The sequence below is a fragment of the Ambystoma mexicanum genome, chromosome 2q (assembly GCF_040938575.1).
Source record: "Ambystoma mexicanum isolate Mex_15411 chromosome 2q, UKY_AmexF1_1, whole genome shotgun sequence".
NCBI lineage: Eukaryota > Metazoa > Chordata > Amphibia > Caudata > Ambystomatidae > Ambystoma > Ambystoma mexicanum.
In genome coordinates, this window is record NC_090924.1 from 1,444,461,607 (window position 1) to 1,444,482,022 (window position 20,416).

Below are 20,416 nucleotides of genomic sequence, written 5' to 3' on the forward strand. Positions count from 1 at the left end.
GACTTAGGTAGCACACTATCCTCCCTCTAGTCTACCTATGGATTGTCCGGGGCCTTCTAGTATTATATGCATTAAGGAGCTGGTCTTAGGTAGCATACTATCCTCCCTCCAGTCTACCTATGGATTGTCCTGTGCCTTCTAGGATTATATGCAACATGGAGCTGAACTAAGGTAGCACACTCTCCTCCCTCTAGTCTACCTATGGACTGTCATGTGCCTTCTAGTATGATATGCATTATGGAGCTGGACTTAGGTAGAACACTAGCCTCCCTCTAGTCTCATTATGTATTGTCCTGTGCCTTCTAGTATTATATGCATTATGGAGCTGGACTTAGGTATCATACTATCCTCCCTCTAATCTACCTATGGACTGTCCTGTGCCTTCTAGTATTATATGCATTATGGAGCTGGACTTAGGTAGCACACTATCCCCCGTCTAGTCTAGCTATGGACTGTCCTGTGCCTTCTAGTATTATATGCATTATGGAGCTGGACTTAGGTAGCACACTATCCTCCCTCTAGTCTACCTATGGATTGTCCGGGGCCTTCTAGTATTATATGCATTAAGGAGCTGGTCTTAGGTAGCATACTATCCTCCCTCCAGTCTAACTATGGATTGTCCTGTGCCTTCTAGGATTATATGCAACATGGAGCTGAACTAAGGTAGCACACTCTCCTCCCTCTAGTCTATCTATGGACTGTCCTGTGCCTTCTAGTATTATATGCATTATGGAGCTGGACTTAGGTAGCACACTATCCTCCCTCTAGTCTACCTATGGATTGTCCCATGCCTTCTAGTATTATATGCATTATGGAGCTGGACTTAGGTAGAACACTAGCCTCCCTCTAGTCTCATTATGTATTGTCCTGTGCCTTCTAGTATTATATGCATTATGGAGCTGGTCTTAGGTAGCATACTATCCACCCTCCAGTCTACCTATGGATTGTACTGTGCCTTCTAGGATTATATGCAATATGGAGCTGGACTTAGATAGCACACTCTCCTCCCTCTAGTCTACCTATGGACTGTCCTGTGCCTTCTAGTATCATATGCATTATGGAGCTGGACTTAGGTAGCACACTCTCCTCCCTCTAGTCTACCTATGGATTGTCCCGTGCCTTCTAGTATTATATGCATTATGGAGCTGGACTTAGGTAGCACACTATCCACCCTCCAGTCTACCTATGGACTGTCCTGTGCCTTCTAGTATTATATTCATTATGGAGCGGGACTTAGGTAGCACACTATCCTCCCTCCAGTCTACCTATGGACCTCCCTGTGCCTTCTAGTATTATATGCATTATGGAGCTGGACTTGGGTAGCACACTATCCCCCTCTAGTCTACCTATGGATTGTCCTGTGCCTTCTAGTATAATATGCATTATGGAGCTGGACTTAGGTAGCACACTATCCTCCCTCTAGTCTACCTATGGATTGTCATGTGCCTTCTAGTATTATATGCATTATGGAGCTGGAGTTAGGTAGCACACTCTCCTCCCTCTAGTCTACCTATGGATTGTCCAGTGCCTTCTAGTATTATATGCATTATGGAGCTGGACTTAGGTAGCACACTGTCCTCCCTCTAGTTTACCTATGGACTGTCCTGTGCTTTTTAGTATTATATGCATTATGGAGCTGGAAATAGGTAGCACACTAGCCTCCCTCTAGTCTCATTATGGATTGTCCTGTGCCTTCTAGTATTATATGCCTTATGGAGCTGGACTTAGGTAGCACACTATCCTCCCTCTAGTCTACCTATGGATTGTCCTGTGCCTTCTAGTATTATATGCATTATGGAGCTGGACTTAGGTAGCACACTCTCCTCCCTCTAGTCTACCTATGGATTGTCCTGGACCTTCACACATTTCAGAAGAGAACCATCATTGCCCAGCAGACCTGACTGCTATTACCTTTAGATTTCAAACATCAAGAGAACGCATCATCCTGTGGGTTCTAGGTTATGCACAGATCTCTTGCAGGTTTGGTAATGCCAAGCGCTATTTCTTCTCTGCCCTGAAATGCTAACCACCCACTCCCCCGGGGAATGTAGAAATACAAAGTAAAGTCCTCGACTTGGCAAGACGCTTTGGTCTGGTTTGCATTCCCAGTCCCTGACTGATGCAGTCATGATTCAGGTGGCACCTGCTGGGTTTTTATCTCTCTCGTTTGTATGTTCAGTCCCTCAGTGATGCAGTAATTCTTCAGGTGGCACCTGCTGTGTTCTTATCTCTCTGGTTTGCACCCCCAGCTCGTCACTCATGCAGTCCTGCCTCATGTGGCACCTGCTGGATTCTTATCACTCTGGTTTGCATTCCCAGTCCCTCACTGATGCAGTCATGCTTCAGGTGGTGCCTGCTGGATTCTTATCACTCTGGTTTGCATTCCCAGTCCCTCACTGATGCACTTATGCTTCAGGTGGCACCTGCTGGATTCATATCACTCTGGTTTGCACTCCCAGTTCCTCACTGATGTAGTCATACTTCAGGTGGCACCTGCTGGGTTCTTATCACTCTGGTGTGCATTCCCAGTCCCTCAGTGATGCAGTCATGCTTCCGGTGGCACCTGCTGGGTTTTTATCACTCTGGTTTGCAGTCCCAGTCCCTCAGTGATGCAGTCATGCTTCAGGTGGCACCTGCTGGGTTTTTTATCTCTCTCGTTTGTATGTTCAGTCCCTCAGTGATGCAGTAATTCTTCAGGTGGCACCTGCTGGGTTCTTATCACTCTGGTTTGCACTCCCAGCTTGTTACTGATGCAGTCATGCTTCAGGTGACACCTGCTGTGTTCTTATCATTCTGGTTTGCACTTCCAGTCCTTCACTGATGCAGTAATTCTTCAGGTGGCACCTGCTGGGTTCGTATAACTCTTGTTTGCACTCACAGCTCGTCACTGATGCAGTTATGTTTCAGGTGGCACCCGCTGGGTTCTTATCACTCTGGTTTGCACTCCCAGTCCTTCACTGATGCAGTCATGCTTCAGGTGGCACCTGCTGGGTTTTTCTCTCTGTGGGACATACACCGGCCACAATACTGAGACTGATACCCTCCAGGTGGCCCCTCCTGTGTGCTCATCAAGGGTTGGATTTCTCCCTGCCAAAGCACTGTGGCAGCCATGCTTCAAGTGGCCCCTGCTGTGCTGTTATCAATGCAGGTGACAGTACTGAGACGTCTACCCTTCATTTAGCATTGCTGTTTTCTTGTCAGTATGGGGTGCATCCTTGTGACATTAACAGAGACTGCAATCCTTCATGTGGCACTGTTGTGCTGCTATCAGAGCAGGCTCCCACCTTGTGACAGTACTGAGACTGCTCTTCATGGGGCACTGCTGTGCTGCTACCAGAGCAGGGTGCATCCTTGTGACATTACCTGGGACTGCTACTCTTCATGCAGCACTGCTGTGCTGCTATCAGAGCAAGATTAATCCCTGTGACAGTACAGAGACTGCTCCCCTTCATCTGGCACTGCTGTGCTGCTATCAGCGCATGGTTCATCCTTGTGACAGTACTGAGACGACTCCCTTTCATGCAGCACTGCTGTGCTGCTATCAGGGCATGGTTCATCCTTGTGACAGAACTGAGAGTGCTACTCTTCATGCAGCACGGGGGGATAGCTCAGGGGCAATGTGTCCGATAGAAAAAGATCTTACATTTACTTTTTATCGTAACTGGCCTTTTGTTGGCTGCGTGCCTTTTCCATATGAGTACAAAGTAAGTCTTAAAACAACTTTATTTATTCTCGCATTCGCATAGTGGCGGTTTGTGATATTGGAATGGGGGCCTCCTCTCCTTCTTTGTAGGTTTCCCAGAGAATGGTCAGGATATATCTCGGTTGCCTTCCATAGAGTATCTCAAAGGGATAGAATCAAGTAGAAGCTTGGGTGGTTTTCCTCACTGCAAATAGTGCCCATGGGATCATTCGGTCCAAGTCTTTCCCGTCCTTGTCTACCAATTTCCGTAGAATTAGTTTCAAGGTGTAATTGAATCTTTCTACTAGACCATCAGTTTGAGGATGGTACACAGAAGTTTGCAAGGTGATAATGTGGAGTAGCTCTTTGGCTTCGACCATAAGCTTATTCATAAAATTCGAACTCTGTTCTGTTTCCTTGGGAAAACCGATCTTGGAGAAATATGGTAGAAGATGTTTTAGGATCTGCTCTGTGGTATTATTTTGCATTGGGAATGCTTTGGAATATCCGGTAGCATAATCCCCGATCACCAGGACATACTTGTTGCCCAATTTAGATGTTTCTAGAGGTCCTATTATGTCCATACAAATTCGTGGAAGGTGGACTTCTATGATTGCCACCGGGTTCAGAGGGCAGGTAATGGGACGTGTGGGCTGGTCAACTGGAATATCTCTCATGTCTGTATGAAAGCTTTCATATCGGTGTGGATACCTTGTCAGTAAAACATTCCACTAATATGCACCAGGGCTTTAACTTGGCCCAAATGCCCTCCTGTGAGATGAGAATGTGTGATGTCTAGCACAACCTTTTGGTGGCTTTTAGGTATCACTAGCTGGGTTTTTATTAAACTTTCTGGGGAGGTTTCTTCCTTTTCTACGCCTTCTTCATCTGGAATTGCTTGTAAAAAAGCGTGTTGAAGGGAGTGGGATCCAGCGTCTCACCCATCTGTGCCCCACTCCCACTTCCCGAGTATGCCCCATACAGGTGATCCTCCCTTACTGGTCCACCCCCAGGAACTGGATCCAGTAGCAATGGCTCTGTCCTGGCCACCTGGATGACAGATCCCTGCGGAATAGCTAGGGAGACACCTTCAGGTTTCTCACATATCAGAGCAGGATTTATTCCATAACAGTACTGAGACTGCTCCCCTTCATTTGCCACTGCTGTACTGCTATTAATGCACATGCCACTGGTATAAACAATGCTGGTTTCACTGTTGTTACAGCACTGAGGAAGACACTCTACAGGTGATACCTGATGTGTTCTTATCAATGCAGACTGTGCACTTGTCTCAACACTAAGCCTTCAGCCATTCATGTAGCCCTGTGTTTTATTATCACGCAAGGATGACCGTTGCCACAGGACAGAGACCTCTACCCTTCAGGTGGCACCTGCCATTTTCTTACAAATGTGGGTTTCATTCTTGTTACAGTACTAGACTGCTATTGTTCACGTAGGTCTCCTGTGTTGATGTAAATCTGGGGTTCACCCTTCAGACAGTAGCCCTGCTGTTTTGTTATTGGTTCAGGGTTTACCCTTGTGACATAACTAATATTACAACCTTTAATGTGGCAATGCTGTGTTATTATCAATGAGGGGTTTACCCCTGTGGCAGTACCTGAGACGCCTACCTTTCCTGTTGCACTTCTGCGTTGTTATCAATGTGTGGGGTTTACCCTTGTGATATAACTAAAACTGCCACCTTTCATGCGGCACTGCTGTACTGATATGAGAGCAGGATTTATCCTATAACAGTACTGAGACTGCTACCCTTCATCCGGCAATGCTGTGTTATTATCAATGCAGGCTTCACCTATGTGACTGTACCTGTGACTGCTACCTTTCATGTGGCACATCTGTGTTGTCAACAGCTTTGTGACAGTACCTGAGACTGCCACCCTTCATGTGGAGCTGCTGTGTTGTTATTAATGTGTCTTTACTTGTGACTGTACCTGTGACTTCTACCCTTCATATGGAGCTGATGTGTTGGTATTAATGTTGGGTATGGCCTAACGACAGTACCCAAGACGTCTACACTTCATGAGGCACTGCTGTGTTGTCAACAGCTTTGTGACAGTACCTGAGACTGCCACCCTTCATGTGGAGCTGCTGTGTTGTTATTAATGTGAGTTCACGCTTGTGACTGTACCTGTGACTTCTACCTTTCATGTGGAACTGATGTGTTGTTATTAATGTGGGGTATGGCCTTGCAACAGTACCCGATATGTCTACACTTCATGAGGCACTGCTGTGTTGTTATCAATGCTGGGTTCACAATAGTGGCAGTACTGAGACTCCTAACCTTCAGGTAGCATTGCAGTGCTGAGTTCTTACCAGTGCTGGTGTCGCTCTCGTCACAGCACTGAACCAGCCATGCTTCTGGTGGAACCTGTTGTCTCCTTATCATTACAGCTGTTGCCCTTGTCCAGCATGGAGATTGCTAGCCTTCAGTTTATTGATGGCTTTGTCAGGGCTTTTGATGATGGTGGCTCTTGCTTGCTCATGCTGATAGACCTCTCAGTGGCCTTTAACATGGTTGACCATGTGGCGCTCCAGGCCATTCTATCTGTGCACATGGTGTTGAGAGGTTGAGTCTTAAACTGTTGTTTTCCTTTGCAGGTTTCACACTGTCCTGGTGCCATGTTTTTTGCTATCCTCTCTCTCCTGTGTGATTTGGTGTGCCTCAGGGGACACTTCTATCCTCTACTCTAGTATACCTTTATATTGTGCTGCCCAGGGGTCTGCTGCTAAGTGTGCTGTTAGAATCCATCAATATGCTGGCAATCCTTTGCTTTATCTCAAGGTGTCACATTTCGAGAATGACACCCATCTGAAGTTTTAGTGAGAGGTGACTGAGTCTTGGATGTTGGCTGATCATTTAAAGTTCAATTCAGCTAAAATGGAATGCCTGCCCTGTTCTGCAGGGAAATCAGAAGATGTGTTTCACAGCTGGCTATCCTTGAGCCACAATGGTATTTCATCTATTCTAGACCTTCTGCTCATTCAATGACAGCAGAATGTTTATTCAGGTTCATGTGATAAAAGTAAAAACTGCCCATTACCAAATCCCCCTAGTATGCCATTCTGCAAGGATCAGTCCTTTCTCAAGTTGGTGGAGGCAATACCATTCTTATGGGTATCCCTACATTTGGTTTAAGACATTTGAAATCATCAAATAATGATTCCACTTGTTTGGGTAGGGGCCTTAGGAAATAAAATCACATCTCTCCCATCCTCTTTGCCGATTGAAACCTAAATTCTTCTCAGCGTTACTGCTGCCATTTAAAGGCGGTTCAGCTCCAGCACTAAAAATATCTTTCTCATAAATGCACTCTATTGGATCGCCTGCAAAAGATCAAAAGCCAAACATTAGTATGCCTTGATATACCATATGTCAGAAAAGCATCTAATACAAAACAGTCCTTTAATTGTGCAATTCCCTGATTCTAGAATGTTCTTCCTGTTTCTTACCTGTGTGTAGCCAATTCTCTTCTTGCTTTCACAGGGATCTGAAGACTGCCAAAGTCTCCTGATGGATCAAAGATCTGAGAAATGAATAGGTCCACAGTATGATGGGGGATGTGTCTGCTTGTGGTTCTTGATCTCTTGACATCATTTGACAATGATAACCACAAGGATCTGATGATCACCTTACCCATGGGCATGGGTTAGGCTGATGCTGGCCTGTCTTGGTTCACGTCATTCCCACACCACATGTGTAAGTTGACTCCTGTGCCTGGGAATTCCCTGACAGGTCTTTTTTCCAAAGTGCCCGGGCATGGGTCTTTTTTTCTCCACACAAACTGCTCTCTCAACAGCAGACTTCCTTCCAAAAAACCTCAATTTAAAGTTCATCCACCAAAAAGCACCTTGTAGATTGAAATACCTATCGGTCTTCACTGTCTTCAATGGTGAACGCCACTTAATCCTCCACTTCACCTAATATCTTTACAAGATGCACATCCACAGCAGGCCGTTGCTGCAAATCTCAACTCTTGCTTCAAGAGCATCCTCCCCTTCTGCTCCTTCCCACACAAGGTGATCAGTTAATGTTTTCATCCCCTGTACACTTGAGCTTTGCATGCAGCTACCCATCTTTCCTTGGCCTTGGGAAGACAGAATGTATCATACCTGCCCGTTCCTTCCTTCACTGTCTCTCCACCTCGAATCGCAATGTTTTCTAAATGGTCATACAAAGCAGCCCAGCCTTTAATCGCCCGCCCCACTTTCATCTCCAGAAAGCTGGATCTCTGCCCATCACCCACGAGCGTCGATTTGTCCTGTTTCCTCCTCCTAGGATTTCCTCATTTTACAATCCCCATCCCTTATTCTGCTTTCTCAAGTATTTGAAACATTTCTCTTGCACTTAGCACTTTGAAGCAGAATGCTTTTGCCTGTTTCTGCCTGTGACACACATTAAAACACAATAAATAAATAAATACATGACTACAGTAATTAGTGTGTTACCCATGTGTTACTCTCTCTATGGAGGAGGGCTGGAGCATCAGAACCAAGGAGTAAGAGAGCAAGTGACTTGAGCTGTATAGGCTACCACCTTGCCTTCCCTGCATATGTGGCATGCTCTAATTGTGCTGCACCTGTTATACCGCTCCACCATTCACTGCATGAATTCAATTCAGATATATGTTCAGGGAGTTCTTACTGAAGATGGTCGAAACAAACTTGGCATAGGGACCGCTTCCTGTGCTACTACATTCTTGTCCCTAGTAGGATTGCATTTTGTCTCTTATTTCTGTATGAATAATAATGTATAAAAGTCATTAAGGCAATATGCACATGTCCTAGGACACAATCCACCTATCAGGCACCTTTATAAGATAATATGATTCTAATCTGACCTTTCTTATGTCTTCTCTACTTTTATTTACAGCTATGGCTTCCTGTCTGCCCATCCCTGAACCGGTAGGTGATACAAAGATGTATAAGTACTAAGAACCAGACAGCTGATGGGTTGTCAGAAACTTCTAGTCTGCCCATGTGTTTTCGTTAATCTGAAAAGGGCCTTTGTTTATCCAGTCCTCGCCTCTCCCAAATAGCTACAGGTGAAGCCATGTCTAGGGTATGAAGGGTATTTGTCTATCCAGCCCTGGCCTCTCCCAAATAGCTACAGGTGAAGCCATGTCTAGGGTATGAAGGATCTTTGTTTATCCAGCCCTGGCCTCTCCCATATAGCTACAGGGGAAGCCATGTCTTAGGTATGAAGGGTATTTGTCTATCCAGTCCTCACCTCTCCCAAATAGCTACAGGTGAAGCCATGTCTAGGGTATGAAGGGTCTTTGTTTATCCAGTCCTCACCTCTCCCATATATCTACAGGGGAAGCCGTGTCTTGGGTATGAAGGGTCTTTGTTTATCCAGTCCTTACCCCACCCGTATAGCTACAGGGGAAGCTATGCCTTGGGCATGAAGGGTCTTTGTTTATCCCATCCTCACCTCTCCCATATAGCTACAGGGGAAGCCATGTCTTGGGTATGAAGGGTCTTTGTTTATCCCGTCCTCACCTCTCCCATATAGCTACAGGTGAAGCCATGTCTTGGGTATGAAGGGTCTTTGTTTATCCCATCCTCACACCTCCCATATAGCTACAGGTGAAGCCATGTCTTGGGTATGAAGGGTCTTTGTTTATCCCATCCTCACACCTCCCATATAGCTACAGGTGAAGCCATGTCTTGGGAATGAAGGGTCTTTGTTTATCCCGTCCTCACCTCTCCCACATAGCTACAGGGGATGCCATGTCTTGGGAATGAAGGGTCTTTGTTTATCCCGTCCTCACCTCTCCCACATAGCTACAGGGGATGCCATGTCTTGGGAATGAAGGGTCTTTGTTTATCCCGTCCTCACCCCTCCCATATAGCTACAGAGGAATCCATGTCTTGGGTATGAAGGGTCTTTGTTTATTCAATCCTCACCTCTCCCATAGAGCTACAGGTGAAGCCATGTCTTGGGTATGAATGGTCCTTGTTTATCTAGTCCTCGCCTCTCCATATAGCTACAGGTGAAGCCATGTCTTTGGTATGAAGGGTCTTTGTTTATCCAGTCCTCACCCCTCCCATGTAGGTACAGGTGAAGCCATGTCTTGGGTATGAAGGGTCTTTGTTTATCCGGCCCTGGCCTCTCCCATATAGCTACAGGTGAAGCCATGTCTTGGGTATGAAACGTCTTTGTTTATCCAGTCCTCACCCTGCCCATAGAGCTACAGGTGAAGCCATGTGTTGGGTATGAAGGGTCTTTGTTTATCCAGTCCTCACCCCGCCCATAGAGCTACAGGTGGGTATGAAGGGTCTTCCACTTTACATCACTTTATTCTATAATTCTCTGTTCATTCCAAAGTGTGTTGTGCCACAGATGGCCCTAAGACCATCAGATTCCAAAAGGTGGTCCAAGGGGTATTATATTCACGATGTAGTGAGAATCACTGTTTTTATTCTTCTCAGGGTGTTCTAATGGGCTTCCTTCTCTCGTCTTCTGTGGGCTTGAATTCACTATAACCAAGGAATCCATAAATCCTAGCAGTTTAACAGTTGGGAACATCTACAGTAAAATCCTGGCTTTTGGTGATAGTATTAAGGCAACCCTTATATATCTGGCTCCCACCAGGGTTATTCTAGGGGTGCTCTGACCTAACACTCCCCAGGTTCCTCAAAAGGAATTTATGTTTTCTTGCCCTAGAGGTCAACATCCTGGACTGTTCTCTCACTTACGCCTTTCATCGCTCTCCATTCCCTGATCTCACTACGCCTTCCCTACACTGTGATATGGTGCCCTGATCACACTCCTAGTGATATGCTACCAGGCTCACTCTCCAGGGTTATGGAGACCTGCTTACCCTTTACTGATATGGTGCCCTGTTCACCCTCCTAGTGATATGCTGCCTGTCCCGCCCTCCAGGGTTATGGAGACCTGCTTACCGTTTACTGATATGGTGCACTGATCACACTCCTAGTGATAGGTTGTCATGCTCACATTCCAGGGTTATGGAGACCTGCTTACCCTTTAGGGATAGGGTGCCCTGATAACACTCCTAGTGATATGCTGCCAGGCTCACCCTCCAGGGATATGTAGACCTGCTTACACTTTAGGCATAGGGTGCCCTGATCACACTCCCAGGGATATGGTTCCCTGATCACACTCCTAGTGATATGCTGCCAGACCCACCCTCCAGGGTTATGGAGTCCTGCTAACTCTTTAGGGATACAGTTCCCTGTTCAGCCTCCCAGGGATATGGTGCCAGGCTCACCCTCTGGGGTTATGGTGACCTGCTTACTCTTCAGGGATATGGTGCCCTGAGCACACTCCTAGTGATTTGCTGTCAGGTTCACCATCCAGTGTTATGGAGACCTGCTTACCCTTTACTGATATGGTGCCCTGATCACACTCCTAGTGATAGGCTGTCATGCTCACCCTCCAGGGTTATGGAGACCTGCTTACCCTTTAGGGATATGGTGCCCTGGTCACACTCCTAGTGATATGTTGCATGGCTTACCCTCCAGGGTTATGGAGACCTGCTTACCCTTCAGGGATATGGTGCCCTGATCACACTCCTAGTAATATGATGTCAGGCTCACCCTCCAGGGTTATGGAGACCTGCTTACACTTCAGGGATATGGTGCCCTGATCACACTCCTAGTGATATGCTGCCCACCATTGAAGGCTATGGAGACCTGCTTACCCTTTAGGGACAGGGTGCCCTGTTCACCCTCCCAGGGATAGGGTGCCCTGTTCACCTTCGCAGGGATATGTTGCCTTGCTTACCATCCAGGCAAATGTTGCCCTGCTCCCCCTTCTCTACTGGCCCCAAACTCCCTTCTCTGCCTTCCCTCGCACCCTCCGATATACTTCCTACACTTTACCTCTCCTTCTGTGCCTGCAATGTCCACACCTTCCCTTCTTCTCTTCCCTTCTCTTCTCTCCTCACCTTTCACTACACCCCACGCCTCACCTTTCGTCTCACCTCTCTTCTCACTGCTCTGCTTTCCTCACCTGTTCCTTTACCCCTTAGCCTCTCTCCACACTCCTCTCTGACACACAATACCCTATCTACACCTCTACTTGCTAATTGTACCATAGTCTATCCTCCTATTTATTTCAACTATCATGTTTCACTCATCCCTCACCCCTACTCCAACTAGTTCATGCAACTGGTGCGACTCTATCCCACAATTAATACCTCACCTTTCAAACTCTCTATCAGTCTCCTCCACAGTCTGCCCCACCGTCCCTCCTCTGCCTGGTCTCTCGGAATGGCTCATCTCCAGATGACCTCAACCGAAGAACTTACACTCAGCACTTCATTCTTTTCCATTGTATGGAGCTCTTTACCTTTTCTGATCCTCTTCCCTTGGCTGCAGCACTCGCCTGACTCTATGGGCCAATCTGGGCCTGTATTTTCCACTAAGCTTCAAAATCCTCTCAGCACTGCTCTATTTCCAGTCTCTGTTTGCAGTGTAGCAGCCGGGTGCTCTGGCTGTTCATGGTCCATATTCAGTCTCTGGGTGCAGTGCAGCAGCCAGGTGCTCAGGCTGCTCGCTTTCCATGTTCAGTCTCCGTTTACAGTTTAGCATCCGGGTGCTCACGCTGCTCGCTTTCCATATTGAGTCTCTTTTTGCAGTGTAGCTGCCAGGTGCTCAGGCTGCTTGTGTTCCATATTTAGTCTCTGTTTGCAGTGTAGCACACTGGTGTTCAGGCTGCTTGCTTTCCATGTTCAGTCCCTGTTTGTGGAGTAGCAGCCAGGTTCTCAAGCTGCTGACTTTCCATGTTCAATCTCTGTTTGCAGTGTAGCTGATGGCTGCTCAGGCTGCTCAGGCTGCTCATGTTCCATGTTCAGTCTCTGGGTGCAGTGAAGCAGCCGGGTGCTCAGGCTGCCTGTTTTCCATGTTCAGTGTCTGTTTACAGTGTAGCAGCTGAGTGCTCAAGCTGCTGACTTTCCATGTTCAATCTCTGTTTGCAGTGTAGCTGACGGCTGCTCAGGCTGCTCGTGTTCCATGTTCAATCTCTGTTTGCAGAGTAGCAGGCAAGTGCTCAGGCTGCATGTGTTCCATGTTCAGTCTCTGTTTACAGTGTAGCAGCCAGGTGCTCAGGCTGCTCGCTTTCCATCTTCAGTCTCTGTTTGCAGTGTAGCAGCCGGGTGCTCAGGCTACTTGTGTTCCATGTTCAGTCCCTGTTTGCAGTGTAGCACCCGGGTGCTCAGGCTGCTCACTTTCCATGTTCAGTCTCAGTTTACAGTGTAGCAGCCAGGTGCTCAGGCTGCTCGCTTTCCATGTTCAGTCTCTGTTTACAGTGTAGCATCCAGGTGGTCATGCTGCTCGCTTTCCATATTGAGTCTCTTTCTGCAGTGTAGCTACCAGGTGCTCAGGCTGCTTGTGTTCCATGTTCAGTCTCTGTTTGCAGTGTAGCACCCTGGTGTTCAGGCTGCTCGCTTTCCATGTTCAGTCCCTGTTTGTGGAGTAGCAGCCAGGTTCTCAGGCTGCTGACTTTCCATGTTCAGTCTCTGTTCGCAGAGTAGCAGCCGGGTGCTCAGGCTGCTCGTGTTCCATGTTCAGTCTCTGTTTGCAGAGTAGCAGCCAGGTGCTCAGTCTGCTCATGTTCCATGTTCAGTCTCTGTTTGCAGTGTAGCAGCCGGGTGCTCAGGCTGCTCACTTTCCATGTTCAGTCTCAGTTTACAGTGTAGCAGCCAGGTGCTCAGGCTGCTCGCTTTCCATGTTCAGTCTCTGTTTACAGTGTAGCATCCAGGTGGTCATGCTGCTCGCTTTCCATATTGAGTCTCTTTCTGCAGTGTAGCTACCAGGTGCTCAGGCTGCTTGTGTTCCATGTTCAGTCTCTGTTTGCAGTGTAGCACCCTGGTGTTCAGGCTGCTCGCTTTCCATGTTCAGTCCCTGTTTGTGGAGTAGCAGCCAGGTTCTCAGGCTGCTGACTTTCCATGTTCAGTCTCTGTTCGCAGAGTAGCAGCCGGGTGCTCAGGCTGCTCGTGTTCCATGTTCAGTCTCTGTTTGCAGAGTAGCAGCCAGGTGCTCAGTCTGCTCATGTTCCATGTTCAGTCTCTGTTCGCAGAGTAGCAGCCGGGAGCTCAGGCTGCTCGTGTTCCATGTTCAGTCTCTGTTTGCAGTGTAGCAGCCAGGTGCTCAAGCTGCTCGCTTTCCATGTTTAGTCTCTGTTTGCAGAGTAGCAGCCAGGTGCTCAGGCTGCTCCTTTCCATGTTCAATCTCTGTTTGCAGTGTAGCCGCAAGGTGCTCAGGCTGCTTGTGTTCTGTGTTCAGCCTCTGTTTGCAGTGTAGCTCCCGGGTGCTCAGGCTGCTCCTGTTCCATGTTCCGTCTCTGTTTGCAGTGTATCAGCAGGGTGCTCAAACTGCTCACTTTTAATATTCAGTCTCTGTTTGCAGAGTAGCAGCCGGGTCCTCAGCATGCATGTTTTCTATGTTGAGTCGCTGCTTGCAGTGTAGCAGCCGGGTGCTGAGGCTGCTTGTGTTCCTTTTTCAGTGTTTGTTTGCAGAGTAGCAGCCAGGTGCTACGGCTGCTCATGTTCCATGTTCACACTCTGTTTGCAGTGTAGTTACCATGTGCTCAGGCTGTTTGTTTTCCGTGCTCAGTCTCTGCAGAGTAGTAGCGATGTGCTCAGGCTGCTTGTGTTCCATGTTTAGTCTCCTTTTGCAGTGTAGCTGCCGGGTGCTCAGGCTGCTCGCTTTCCATATTGAGTCTCTTTCTGCAGTGTAACTACCAGGTGCTCAGGCTGCTTGTGTTCCATGTTCAGTCTCCGTTTGCAGAGTAGCACCCTTGTGTTCAGGCTGCTCGCTTTCCTAGTTCAGTCCCTGTTTGTGGAGTAGCAGCCAGGTTCTCAGGCTGCTGACTTTCCATGTTCAGTCTCTGTTCGCAGAGTATCAGCCGGGTGCTCAGCCTGCTCGTGTTTCATGTTCAGTCTCTGTTTGCAGAGTAGCAGCCAGGTGCTCAGTCTGCTCATGTTCCATGTTCAGTCTCTGTTTGCAGTGTAGCAGCCGGTTGCTCAGGCTGCTCGCTTTCCATGTTCAGTCTCTGTTTGCAGAGTAGCAGCCAGGTGCTCAGGCTGCTCATTTCCATGTTCAATCTCTGCAGTGTAGCCACAAGGTGCTCAGGCTGCTTGTGTTCCATGTTCAGCCTCGGTTCGCAGTGTAGCACCCGGGTGCTCAGGCTGCTCCTGTTCCATGTTCAGTCTCTGTTTGCAGTGTAGCAGCAGGGTGCTCAAACTTCTCACTTTTAGTATTCAGTCTCTGCAGAGTAGTAGCCAGGTGCTACAGCTGCTCATGTTCCATGTTCAGTCTCTGTTTGCAGTGTAGCAGCCGGGTCCTCAGGCTGCATGTTTTCTATGTTGAGTCTCTGCTTGCAGTGTAGCAGCCGGGTGCTCAGGATGCTTGTGTTCCTTGTTCAGTGTTTGTTTGCAGAGTAGCAGCCAGGTGCTACGGCTGCTCATGTTCCATGTTCAGTGTCTGTTTGCAGTGTAGGTACCATGTGCTCAGGCTGTTTGTTTTCCGTGCTCAGTCTCTGCAGAGTAGTAGCGATGTGCTCAGGCTGCTTGTGTTCCATGTTCAGTCTCCTTTTGCAGTGTAGCTGCCAGGTGCTCAGGCTGCTCGCTTTCCATGTGGTTTCCTTCCTGTGCTGGTGTGTTTTGCTGCCAATTTAGTTTGGGGTGGACCTATGGGTCTCTCCTGCTCCCCTGCAGTCTCTCCTCACTCACAGTTAATTTTCTGTTGCCCCACCATTCACCTGGACCCATAGACGTTTGGTAGGACGGGTGTTAAGGGTTACATTTCTGTTTGGAAAGAAGAACTCCAATCCATTCCTTTTTAGGTCTTGAGTCCATTCCCACTTTTCCGGTCTGGGTGATCCTGGCGGCACATGGATACATATTGGGAGGGATCTCTGGACAGAATAGCATCTGGAGGCATGATGTGATAGAGGGTCATACCCACATAAACACTCATGGCATCAAAGTGTTTTTTGGGGACTGGGATCCCACAAATATCTCAACTTGATTCTGTGACAGAGCTGGCTCTGGCTTATAGCCTGCCATCCCCCTGCCCCAGGTCAGGAGGGACCCATTTCCCTCCCTGAGAGGGTTATGACCCTGAACCTGTCACACTGTTCTCAATAAGGAGTATTATATGTATACTGCCAACTTCTCTCTCATTCATTCAATCTGTAATATGTGTCCATTATCATTATAATGGTCATTCAGTAAATATTGACTTTGATGCAGATTTTAAGACTCCTCGCTCATATGCATAGTTTTACTGAGGACATAGATGCTTGGCCAGATACATTCTGGGACTGCTCCTGTGACTCACAATAACGCGGGGGAGTCAGATATGTATATCCAGAGACCTGCGGACTATGCAGGATCTACTATCTTACTTTAACTACCCTCCACTTCCTTCTCTCATTATTTGCTTTGATTTGGTGTCTGCCAATTCATACAGGCCACCATGTGCAGTTTCATCTTAAAGTAAAGACCCACGCCTGGCCCCCCTACTCCTTTGGGTGTTGTCATAAAGGTATCCCAACCTCATCCTCACTCCTGTCTGAGGTGACCACTGTACTCCTTCTTTTGTTATTTCCAGGCAATCCTGCAGCATAACATCTGAATGCATGTGCCCTTGCCGGGGGAGGATCTCATGGTAGACATGTCCTTCCCTCCCGGTGCCTCCTGCTGGGCTTTAGGAGTGACTGCGGGTGAAGCACAGATGACGGCGCACACTCTGTTACTAGCGTTCTGCAGGAGTAAGGCACGAGGGCTAATCCGAGTCTCTCATTTGATTGGAATAATTAAAGGGACAGTATTAGTATAGTCATAGTTTGGTCACCCCAATCCAATAGGTCCTTGCACTGCCATCTTCCTTTCTACTGCCATTTGGGAGTCATCTAATTGTGAGTCAGCTCTGCTGCCATGCATGACAGGAGGACCTGCTTGAATTAATGAGACTCACTTCAATGAGTACTGAATATTCATGGAAAGCCTGTGAGTAAGGGGGCCCGCGCGGGTGCCTCTGATTCTTTCTGAGTCTCTTTTCAGCTTCTTTCTGGTGCGCACCTGATTAGGATGCAAGGAAGAGGATATGGCAGAGGTGGATCCGAGGGTAATGACATATTCCAGATGACAGAGTGAGTGATAGGGTGATTAGAGACAGGTGTGAGTGATCGGGTGATTAGAGACATGCGTGAGTGATAGGGTGATTAGAGACAGGTGTGAGTGATAGGGTGATTAGAGACAGGCGTGAGTGATAGCCGCTAGCTCCTTGACAGGCTGTTGGGCAAACACGTCGACTGGGCTCAGAAGGGTTTGACTGCCATCAGAATGGGTTCCAGTTTAAAAAGTAGGCAAATGCACTGCCATCAATGAATGTACTCTTCTCTCTCCAAAGAATGTGGACATCTTCTGAACTGCAGCTGATATTTCTTTGGTTTATCACAGAAAGATGGCGCGCTGAGTAACAGCCACTGAATATATTCTCCTTCTGCCTCCAAAGAATTTCTAAGGCTTTCTCTTTACAACAGGCATTTTGTTTCATCTATGGCAAGATCTTTAGAACACACAAGGTGATCTGTAGCCTCCGAGACATTTAATTGAATTGTTTTTCACGACTCACCTAATACCATACATGAGTTTGGTTTTGAAGAGCGGAACCGCGGTTCAATCCTCTTCTGCTTTGCGTGTCTTACTTCCAACACCAGCGCGTTGCTTCTGTGCTATCCTCCGTTCACAATTCTAGGACCTTCTCTCTGGAGCTATTATTGTTGATTTCTTGTCACAAAAAGGGTAAGCACTGAGCTACAGCCACTGTAGATAATACACACCTGCACCCAAAGAATTTTAAAAGGTTTCCCATCCATCACAAAAAGATGTAAGACTCAGATAAAGCCACTAAATACTATCCCCTTCTGTCTATGAACATTTGTAAGGTTATTCTTTTATAGTTACTGCTCGTATTGTATCTTGTAAGAATGATGGTGCACTGAATTATAGGCACTGAACTAAATATTCTCCAAGAATTGTAAAACATTTTCTATGCAACAATTATTCGGTGTTGTCAGAAAAAGATGGCCCATTCAGTTACAGGCAATGGATTTAATCCACAGCTATCCTCTTAGCAGTAACAGACTTTGGGCCTCATCACAAGTCTGGTGGTAAATCTGTGCAAATTACCACCAGTCTCGAATAGCTTTACCAAGAGATCTTGCAGCCGTATCAGCGCTGCGTCACAACCGGGCGTGCATGCGACCCAGACTCCGATGGTAACAGTATTAGCGCCTGGCAGTAATTGCCCCAAAATTAGGACTACTGCTTGCCAGCCCAGTGCTATTAGCGCTGCTGGAAATTGACTCACCGCTGGAATGAAAAGCATTGTGGCAGCTATCTGAAAAAACACAATCCATCAAATATCTCCAATTCCTGTAGGCATCCAGCACTGCAAACCATCGGAAATGTCTCAGGCGAGGTTAAGAGGCAAGGGGGCCGAACATCGTCTCAGAAAGCACAAGTTCAGCGAGAGTGAGCTTGTGGTCCTGACAGACGAGGTAGTGGGGCACTGTGCGGAGCTGCATGGAGCCCGGCAGAGAAAGTCTAGTGAGCAGCGGCACATAGCCATATGGACCAACATCACCCAGAAGGTCACAGCAGTTCCCAGCATACCCTCTGATCGTGAGGACTGCCATAAAAGGTGGAACAAACTGAGGGTAAGGGTGCCGGGACTGCTGGCGACAGGAGGAGGCACTTCCGAGCCACTAGTTCTCACTGCATTGGATGAGAAATGCAGTACAGTGCTCGACTTTGGGGAGAAAGATGGAAATGGCAGTGCAAAGGTGGGAGCCAGTAGCCAGGATACTGGAGGTCAGTGAACCCCCCAATGCATGCACAAATGGCAACCCAGTATAAGAAGCCCCAGTGGATAGGGACACAAGCTAGCAGACCCCCAAGCTGGGTATGCCGACAGGGAATAGAGACGAGGGGGTCACATCAGTCAACCCCAGAGCCGCCATGGGGCCGGGCACCAAGGGCACCAAGGGCATCTATGAATATCACAGCAGTGGGAAGGGCATTCAAGTGAACAAAAAAAATGTCGCGCACACCTCACCCCTACTGATGCACCCTGTGCCAGCGGGATTGAGGTGTGTGAGCAACCATGACACTGTGCAGCAGTCACCCCAGAATGTAGCGGACACAGTAGGCCTGCTCCATCAGGGCATGGACGACAAACCACAGGGAAGTACACGTCCCACACACAGACACGTTCTCATCATGCCAATCACCATGCACCACAGAACAACCCTGCTGGCTGTGTAGCAGTGACCATATAGCCATGATGGTGCCATGGAAAAAGCCACCCCCCCTAACCCCACCATGTCACTCCCACCCAGGGAGATGTGGGGCCATGAAGGACCACAAGCATGCATGTCAGACAAAATTCACCCCATCATGGACACCCTGCCCTACCCAAACACATGCAAAGACCAACAGACCATGGCCCACACACCCATCGCCACAAGCAACCCCATTACAGTGGGCCCACATGCATCCTCCCATGGACAAACATGCCCATTTGCCCCTATGTGTGGGGTCACATTCTGTACTATTGCAATCATGTTTTGCATGCCAATACACGTGGGGGTACCATACCTGATGCAATGTCTTGTGTCCCCCACCAGTGCGCATGCATCACCAGAGGCCTCTGAGTAGGAAGAGTAGATAGCCGGCCTACCATGCAGCAGCGCTTCAAGGCCCTCAATATACACCAACCACCAACCCAGGAGGGCCATCGAAATTGTCGCTTAGACACACGGACAGTGGTGCAACACCTGACGCCATGGCATGGCAGGCCCTGTGGCAAATCCAGCAGACACCAGGAGCAGTTCAGGTCAAGTTGCACCCACACTGGCAACCGTCTGCATGGACACAGAGCAAACACCTGCTTCTATTGACACTGAGGTGCCTCAGGGGGTACACCAGCCTGGAATCAACACTTGGCCAAGGCCCTCACTCCCCAGGGAGTCATTCACGCTGCCAGCACGTAGCAACACCAGAGGCAGATGTTAACACCTCATCCTATGGCTCACTCGCATTCAGCCCTGGCCCAGTGCATACCCCGCTGCCCGACCACGTAGTCCACTTGGCAAGGTGGTGCTGCAAAGTGACCACATTGTGTTTAAAACCCTCTCACTAACATACACATTCCTGCCCAGAATATCACCACCAGACCACTGTAACACATTCTCTGTATCCCAATCCACTAGACCCTCTAGGACAGCTGACTCCTACCTCCTCGCTGTTCCCTCCTTCAAACATAAAAAGTCTGGCAGCCGCAGCTTTCCAGTGGTAGCAACTAAACACTGGAACGCACTCCCATTAGCACTAAGATCAGAGGCATGGGGATTTGGTGGTTGGAGGGGGAGGGGGATTTGTGTGCTGGGTAGATGGTGGTGGGAGGTGCAGAGGGGATTGTGTGCTGGGAAGTTGGTGGTGGGAGTGGGAGGGGGGATTGTGTGCTGAGGAGTTGGTGGTGGGAGGGGGAGGGCAGATTGTGTGCTGGGGAGTTGGTGGTAGGAGGGGGTATTTTGTACCAGGGAGTTGGCGGTGGGAGGGGGGCAGGGGGTTCTGTTGGGGCACTACTTTACATAAATAACATTACACTTCATCATTGAAAGGAAATTCCTGATTGTGTCATTGTTGTTTTATTGTTTGGATGGAGTTGCACAGT